This window comes from Rattus norvegicus, chromosome 6, assembly GCF_021556685.1.
Source record: "Rattus norvegicus strain SHRSP/BbbUtx chromosome 6, alternate assembly SHRSP_T2T, whole genome shotgun sequence".
In the NCBI taxonomy this organism is placed as follows: Eukaryota; Metazoa; Chordata; class Mammalia; order Rodentia; family Muridae; genus Rattus; species Rattus norvegicus.
Window position 1 is genome coordinate 97,804,169 of NC_141539.1, and position 8,296 is coordinate 97,812,464.

At 45.2% G+C, this 8,296-nt stretch overlaps 1 pseudogene; it reads left to right on the forward strand.

Annotated features, from left to right (window-relative positions):
- The first annotated feature begins 483 nt into the window (after positions 1 to 483).
- On the forward strand, positions 484 to 5,826 carry LOC148005310 (NADH dehydrogenase [ubiquinone] 1 beta subcomplex subunit 4 pseudogene; annotated as a pseudogene).
- The last annotated feature ends 2,470 nt before the right edge of the window (positions 5,827 to 8,296 follow it).

The following is an 8,296-nucleotide window of genomic DNA, read 5'->3' on the forward strand; positions in this document are numbered from 1 at the left end:
CTCGTGAGGCACCCACATCTCCGTGGCAAGCGACCTGTGTTTTGCGCCAGAGGCGCCCTCTCTGATGTTATGTCTGAGAACTTGCCAGAACACTCAAGAATTCACTTCAGAGACAATGCTGAGGGGGACTCAAACAAAACAAAACAGGCCACGATGTTCACTGTTCCCTAAGCCAGGCCTTTCAATTCCCCCTTGTAATTTTTGAAGTGGTATGAGAACATTTTGTACCTGGAAAATAATCTTGTATCTTGCACTGGAACTGTGGCTGGCTGGTTTCTCTTCTCCCCTGCTTTCCTTCCTCTCCTCCCCTGCTTCTCTCCTCCCCCGATTTCCCTCTTCTGCGCTGGGTCAGAGCCTTGGGCCTCATGAAAGCTGACTACCACTGAGCTACATCCTAACCCTGAAATATTTAACTTATAAATTAAAAGACGTCAGATGTGTCCACGGGAGATGACACTTCTACTTTAAGGGCAAAAGGAAAAGATGAAGGAGAAGGAGAAGAAGTTTGTTCCCAGCTTAGTACGAGTGATCGTGACTTGAGGAAGAGAGATCCAGGTTACCGTGCAATGACATGGTCCACAATGAAAAAGATTACATGACTTAGAACAACAGCATCAAAAAGTCACATCAAGATATTAACCAGTTACATGGGTGCATGCTTTTGGATTACAGGAAAGCTGAGTGTCTCAGGCTTCGGATGTAACATTTGTAGCTCTAGTGTTGCTGGCACCCAGAGGTGGTCCCCTAAGGTGCCTCATTTCCATAAATCTATCTAGCACAAGGTCAAATACAAAAGGTGAGGTAAAGGGCTTAAATAGTCTAAGGTGATTTTGACTCACAATTCAATGCAATTCCACCACAATGTTCTAGCAAGCCAAAGGCAAACAGTCTTGCAAGATCTCTGAAGAAGCTTTGTGCATATTAGAGAGGAAAATGAAAATTCAGGTTGCACAAACAATTTAAGGGCTAAGTAGTTATGGTCAGTGTGTAGCTGGTGGCTGGACAGTGAAGAGGCTGTGTCTGTCACAGCAGCAAAACCTCAAGCACTGGGATTATTGTCCTAAGGCTGTTGACTCTCTGCTAGGCAGAATTTCCAAAGAATGCCCTGGAAGGCTGGGTCTGCTGACACCCTCCCAGCAGCCCACTTAACACCTTTTGGGAACCACTTAGCCAAAGATCTGTCTTCTGTCTTTGCTTCTCTACCTTCTGAAATAGGGCTCCAAAAATTATCCTGGCATTAAGAGTGAGGTATCTGGGTCATGTGACATCTTTTGTCTTCCCTCATATTTAGATACTGTTTCTATTCCCTCCGATTGCATAACAGGCATTCAGGAGCTGCCTCTGCTGAAAAGCACTGACTCTTTGCTTATTCCTGCAGGTAACTAAGGTGGGGGAAAAGCCATCTCTGCCTTTATTTGATGTCTGTCTCCTTTACTTGAGGTCACACTCTTGCTTAACTCCATGTGGACATAACCAGTCACTTGAGGAGCAACCGGCAATATCTAAACTGTCTCAATCCCCTTCAAGACTGAAGAGGACCAAAGAGTACCAAGGCGTTTACTTGGCATCTTCTACAGTGTTCTGGATCAGACTCTAAAAAGGCAACAGAAGACTTCCATCCATTGTCCTGAACCAATGTCACTTTAGACGCATTCCCACGCAGGAACAATTAGCTGATGGCAAACAGATATTCCCCTCTATCCACAAGAACTCTGGGCTGGGGAGATGGCTTAGTTGGTAAAGGGCCTGTTGTGCAAGCTGAAGGGCCTGCGTTCAGATGCCCAGAACTGAAGACTAAAGAGCTGAGACTAGCTGGACATGATAGTGCATTCCTTTAATCCTAGCACTCGGGAAACAGAAGCAGGCAGATTTTTGAGTTTGAGGCCATCCTGTTCTACAAAGTGAGTTCTGGGATAGCCAGAGCTGTTATACAAAGAAACCCTGCCTCCAAAGCAAAACAAGACAGACAGACAGACAGATAGACAGACAAAACCAAACAGCTGAGAGTAGTGATCGTGCATGCATCTGTAACCCAGAGGATGCAGGAGTCAGGGAAGGGGGAGAACTTGTTGAAGGAGGGCCTGCTGGCCAGTCATGGGTGAACACTAGCTTTAAAGAGATAAGGTTGAGAGCCATCCAGAGCCAGGAAAACACCAGATGTCATCTCACACGATGATGTGCGCTCATACACACATATGATGACTGGCCAAGCTACACCCATCTCTTCCTCTCTTCCCATCCCTCCTCTCCAGGACCAGCTGCAATACATCAACACACACACACACACACACACACACACACACACACACACACACACACACACACACACAGAGTAGTAAGGACTTCTTCACATTAGCTTGAGGAGCCAGGCATAAGATAACGATCAGCCAGAAGACACCTTGAGATTTCTGACTCAACTTGGGCTTAGCTCAGGATGGGCTCTGACTGTTCTCCAGGGCCCAAGAAGCTCTGAGGTCCAGCTCTTAAACTCCTGTACCATTCCCTTTTTCTCTGCAGACCAAGCCAACCTCCTTTTGCAGAGAAAAAATGTCTATGTATCTATGTATCTATGTATCTATCTATGTATCCATGTATTACATATCTAGCTATATATTATGTATCTATCTATGTATCTATGTATGTATCATTCTATGTACCTATCTATCTACTTATCTATCATCTGTGGATATATATCATCTATTATCTATGTATCTATCTATGTATTATGTATCTATGTATGTATATTATATCTACCTACCTATCTATCTACTTATCTATCATCTATATATATATATCATCTGTTATCTATGTATCTATGTATCTCTATCTTGCCCTCTCCCCTTCCTTATTCTCTTCCTCCTCTATAGAACTTCCTTAGGCAAGAATTAAGAAACTGAAAGAAGCCAACAGCAAATGTCTTAGGCTTTGCAGATCACTTTCTTCCAATTCAACTCTGCTTGTTCTAAGTGCAAAGCAGACACAGACACACAGAACTACTTGGGCATGACTGTGTTTCAATAAAACTTTATTTTACAACACTTTAACCCTGCTGGTTATAGTTTGTTGGCCCCTGACTTGTAACAGAGCTTGGAATCTAAGGTTTTCCTTTTCTTTTGCTCTCTAATTTTTTTAAGATGTATTTATTTTGTTTCATGTGTATGTGTGTTTGCCTGCACGTCTACATGTGCACCATTTTCATGCTGTTTTGGAAGGTAGAAGAAAGCATTAAACCCCCTGGAAATGAAGTTACAGGACTGCCGTAAGCTACCATATAGGTGCTGGGAACTAAACTGGAGTCCTCTGCAGCAGCAGCCAGTGCCCTTAACCACTGAGCCACCTCTCCACACACATGCTCTCAATTTTAGAACAAATGTTTACAATTTGTAAAAAAAAAAAAAAAAGTTGCAATGTGTTGTCCATGAAAGTGAGCTGAATCTGAATTCAAACACTCAACTTTTTTCTTTCTTCTATGCAAACTAGAGAGAGCTTTAGAGAGGTCACACAGAAATTTCCCCAGATGTTAAGGAGTGAGAGAAAGAAAGGATGGGACAAAAAGATCAGAAAATCATTAAGACCACATATCTGAACTGCACTGTCAAAATGAACCGATTCTTCCCTAACAGCAATTGTCAGGATTAATGATGGAGACCATTAATGAAATGCACTTCACTAATCCTTAATCTTGTGCTTAATGTTCAATACAAACCCATCTTTTCCCATTTCTCCCCTCTAGCCCTGGCAGTCCTGGAACTCACTCTGGCCAGCCTCGAACTCAGGAATCCACCTGGCTCTCTCTCCCAAGTGCCGAGATTAAAGGCGGGTAACACCACTGCCTGGCATCACACCGTGCAGACTTTAAAATGGGAGAAGAATGTCCCTAGTCAAAAAGATATGCCTATCCATTTAGAAGAGAGGATATAAAAATAAAATGAGAGAACTACCTCAAATTCATCCATTGCCTCCACGGTTGAGGAGGGTTTTCTTCGTCACAAGGGACAGATGCTTAGTACCCAAAGTTAGATGAGAATTTGAGCTGATCAGAAAGAAACACAGCCAGACTTCAGAGGCAGCTGAGCCTGGCCCTGGAGGGTCCCCCATGGCTTCCCTTGGTCTGGTCTCTCTGTAGTCGAGTTAATTCCCTACATCTCCCAGCACAGGACTAAAAGAAGCTGGTGACAATCCTAGCTTCTCTTCCTTTCACGGGGACTCGGAGATGCACATTCTTTTTTTCTTTTCTTCCAGTTTTAACATTTCCAGGAAAGTCCCTACTGGGTGCATTATCCTCCCAGCCAATGGGAGGAAGGCTGGAGGGTCCTCGGTGCTGTGGGAACAGCAGCCAGGTGGCTGAGGGACACAGCAGGCTCAGCCTTCACCCTGGGTATTCTTCCTGCAGTATTTTCTCAGGGATCCAGCCCACCCCATCTTTCCCCGAGGAGACAGCAGCGACTTGGGACGCCTGTCTTGTATCATGCGTTTCTTCTCTGTGTTGACTCTGAGCTGACAGTTTTGCTCTTCTCTGGCAAACTGTCTGCTGGGTTAATTCAGAGTGTGGTGTGGACCAGGTCCTCTGCGAGGTATTTTTCCTATGGAAGCTCCTTGGAGTGTAGACAAACCTTAGAGCGTGCCTGGAGCCCACCCTTTCTGACCCACCCCTGTCATGCTGGCCAATTGTGGCCAGCCTGGTGTTCCCTGGGGCTGAGGATCTAATAATGTCAGTGCGGACGATTCTATTCACATTGAAGATGGATATTAAGTCTTTTTACTTGGGCTCTTGTCAAGAAAAACAAATGCGCCTGCTATCAAAGGCATAGAAAGTGCCCCTTCCCGGAACTGCCGTATCTGTACTCAGTGGTTCGGAAGAGACTGTGGGTCCCCAAGCCCGCAAGACAGCTCGGTCAAGCTCAATTCCAGTGATCCTTTTCGATGATAACCCAAAGAGGATTAAGTTAACATCTGACCTTTAAAGAGTTTATCTCTAGGGAACCAAGCTAATTTTAAAATTAAACGGTTGCTTTTCAAAAATATTTAGACCAAAGCCTAAGGAAAGCTTGAACACGCTGCTATGGCAGCAGAAATAGCTACAGAAATTCCAAACCCGGAGCCAGATCTGTTATCACATGTCTGTGTGTTAAAGAGCGGGGATTCTGGGATTAAATGGAACAGAGTTGATTCCTGATTCGCCACTCTTTACTGGGCAGGCCTCGGGCTGTAGACTCTGCTGTAAAACAGGGAACACAGTAATCATTTGTAAAATTAAGAAGAGCATTCTGTCCCCAGCTCCGAAAAAAGGAACCAAAAAAAAAAAAAAAATTAAGAAGAGCACAGGAGGGTTGGGGATTTGAGCTCAGTGGTAAAGCGCTTGCCTAGCAAGCGCAAGGCCCTGGGTTCCGTCCTCAGCTCCAGAAAAACAACAACAACAACAACAACAAAAACAAACAAACAAAAAGAAGAACAAAGGAGAACCAAGACATCGGCTCCAAGTAAAAGCCTGCGCCCCTAGCCACTCTCCCCAGTACCCTCGACCCTGCTGCGAAAGGCGCAGGTCGAGCGCTTGAGCGTAAGGGCCCAGCTTAAACGGGAGTACTTGCTTCAGTGCAACGACCCCAAACACAAAACGCACATCGAGGAACCTGCCTTGATTCGTTGGCAAGATCAACAAATGTTTATCCTAGCTTCAAACCCACTCCCAAGAGCTCACTTTTAGGAGATGTGGCAGGTCTTAGGCCTCTCAGTTTCTGGTGTTATGTTTTCAAAACAGACAGGGACAGAAATGAAAGACTTATCCAGAAAGGAAAATAGGACAGAAAATTTAACATCCCCTACTGAGTTTAGCAATGATGATTCTATTCTTGCATAAATAAATCTATTATTTAAAAAAAGAAGAAGAGCACAGGAGATGCTACTTGGGGTGTGTGTGTGTGTGTGTGTGTGTGTGTGTGTGTGTGTGTGTGTATGTGTGTATGTGTGTGTGGTGTGTTGTTTCCTTTAGTTCTGGGGATGAAACACAAGGCTTCATATATGCTAGACAAGTATCGCTGATTCCTACTGTGGAATTTCTCTCTCTCTCTCTCTCTCTCTCTCTCTCTCTCTCTCTCTCTCTCTCTCTCTCTCATAGTTTTATATAGCCCATGTTAGCTTCAAACTCACTGTGTAGCAAGGTGGCTTTGAGCTTCCAACCCTCCTGCCTCCACCTCCCTACTACTGAGTTTACCGACACTTAACACCACGCCTGTTTTACACAATGCTGGGGATCAAACCAGCGAGCAAGGCAAGAGCATCACCAACTGAGGTACATCTCCCGACACTGACATAACGAGGTTTAGAGGCTTAGTTGTTTAGTGCTCCATTCCCCTCTCACTTCCTCTCTTGCAAGAACCCTTCTTCTCCAGTCTTTTTCCTACTTCTGTGTCTTCTTGTGTGTGCCCCTTTGAGTTTAATTATTTTCCTGCAAGGAGGTGGGTGGGAGGTTATTTACTGTACTGAGAGCATCTTATCAGCCTCCTGGGCCGTCTTCCACTGATGATGAAATTGTGACCCACCCAATCTTGTGCAGATAACCATGGCGTTTCAAGTTCCTGGTGCCTCAAATGCATGTCATGCAACTGTGGACACTTTTAAGTTTAATTTTGTTTATCAGTTGGTGGGTTTGTCTTATCCACATACTCTGTCTTGTTGATAATAGAGTGAACTCTCTTGAGCATGAAGTTTGCTCTCCCTGTGTCTACCATTCAGAGAAACAGCAATGCCAGGTAATGTGCTTGTGTTTGGTGAGTGTTCTCCAGAGCAGTCAGAAGATACAACGAGGAAGGATTCATTACTTGCGGCAGATCAGGGTAGACCTGGAGTTAAGACACTCCTTCTTGGACCATGAAACACTATCCTTTTATTTCTGAAGTTTTTATATACTCGTTCTAAAATAAACGTGCAATGTTCCACCCAGGATCATGTGTTTGAACAGTCTGATGATACTGTTTTGGGAAGGGCCTTACTGGGCCACTGGGCATGCATGGGCTTTGAAGAGTAAATCAGCCTCTGATTCTAGCTGGAGCTCTTGGCTTCCTGATCCACCAAGACGTGAACAGGCTGCACTCTAACTACTGTGGACCATAGCTACCCCAGCGGACCACAAGTTCCTGCAGTGATGGGCTGGTATGTCCTGGAGCTGACATCCAGAATAAGTCTTACCTTCTTTAGGTCGCTTGTGACTGGTATTTTACAGCAGCCACAAGAGCACTAAGCAACACAATACTGACATAGGAGCCCACTTTTGGAATGGACACGTTCCGGAGCACAGTTCAGAAAAGGAAAGATGGCAGACACACTTCTGAGCATGCTCAGCTCAGGGTCCTAGGGCACAAGGACAGAGGTTAAGATGCCTAAAGGATGTGTCAGTGGCTTGGTTACCTTTGCCAATCATCTGAAAGTTTCTCTAATGAGTTAGGTTTTTAGCCCACATAGGAAGAGACAACTCTGGGGATGCCTCATGGTGATTTCCGCCTTCAGGGAGCTGCCTCTCTTAGTGGCTAACAGAAGCCCTAGGTTCTGAAATAGCTCGGCTTTGGACCAGGTGTTACGGCCATGCATTCAGCAGCACCAGCATTCCAGTTTTCCCAGCCCTGGGGCAACATGCCCCAGGGACACATGATGACTACTCTGTCCCAACTGAAACTGTCTTTGAAAGTTGTGACATGGGAGCGGGGTGAGTGAGAACCTGTCCAGAAATGTTTCTACCCCTAGAGTCTCCTCAAAGGCTTTCAATTTGGGGATAGATTTCTTTCTTGGTTTTGGTTTGTTTGGAAAGAGAAGTTTCTCTATGTAGCCCTGACTGTCCAAGAATTCTGTAGACCAGGCTGGCCTCAGACCCATAGAGGTCCACATGTCTTCGCCTCCCGAGTGCTGGGATTATAGGCGTTCACCACCACGATCTGGCTGGAGAGGTTTCTTACTGTTAAATGCTGTCTTCCCAGAGACTATTCCTCGTTGAGTTTGATTTTCTTTCCTTTCTTTTCTTCTTGCTGGTATGGGGAGTGGAACTTAGGGACTCTTCACAAGCTAGGCAAGTGCTCTGCCACTAAGCCACACCCCAGGACTGCTTTTCCCTTCACGGGTTTGTGAAATCTCTTTGGTGTGCTGGCAAGTGGCTCACGGCCATATGGACTTGAGGTGGCCTGAAAATCAGATCATAGACTCTTTCTGAAATACAGTTCTGCTTGACTTCAAGCCCCTGCTCCAGCACCAAAGCTTTCATAGCACAAGGGAGTTTCTCAGAACTGCAGAAACTTTGACCTGGTCCTAG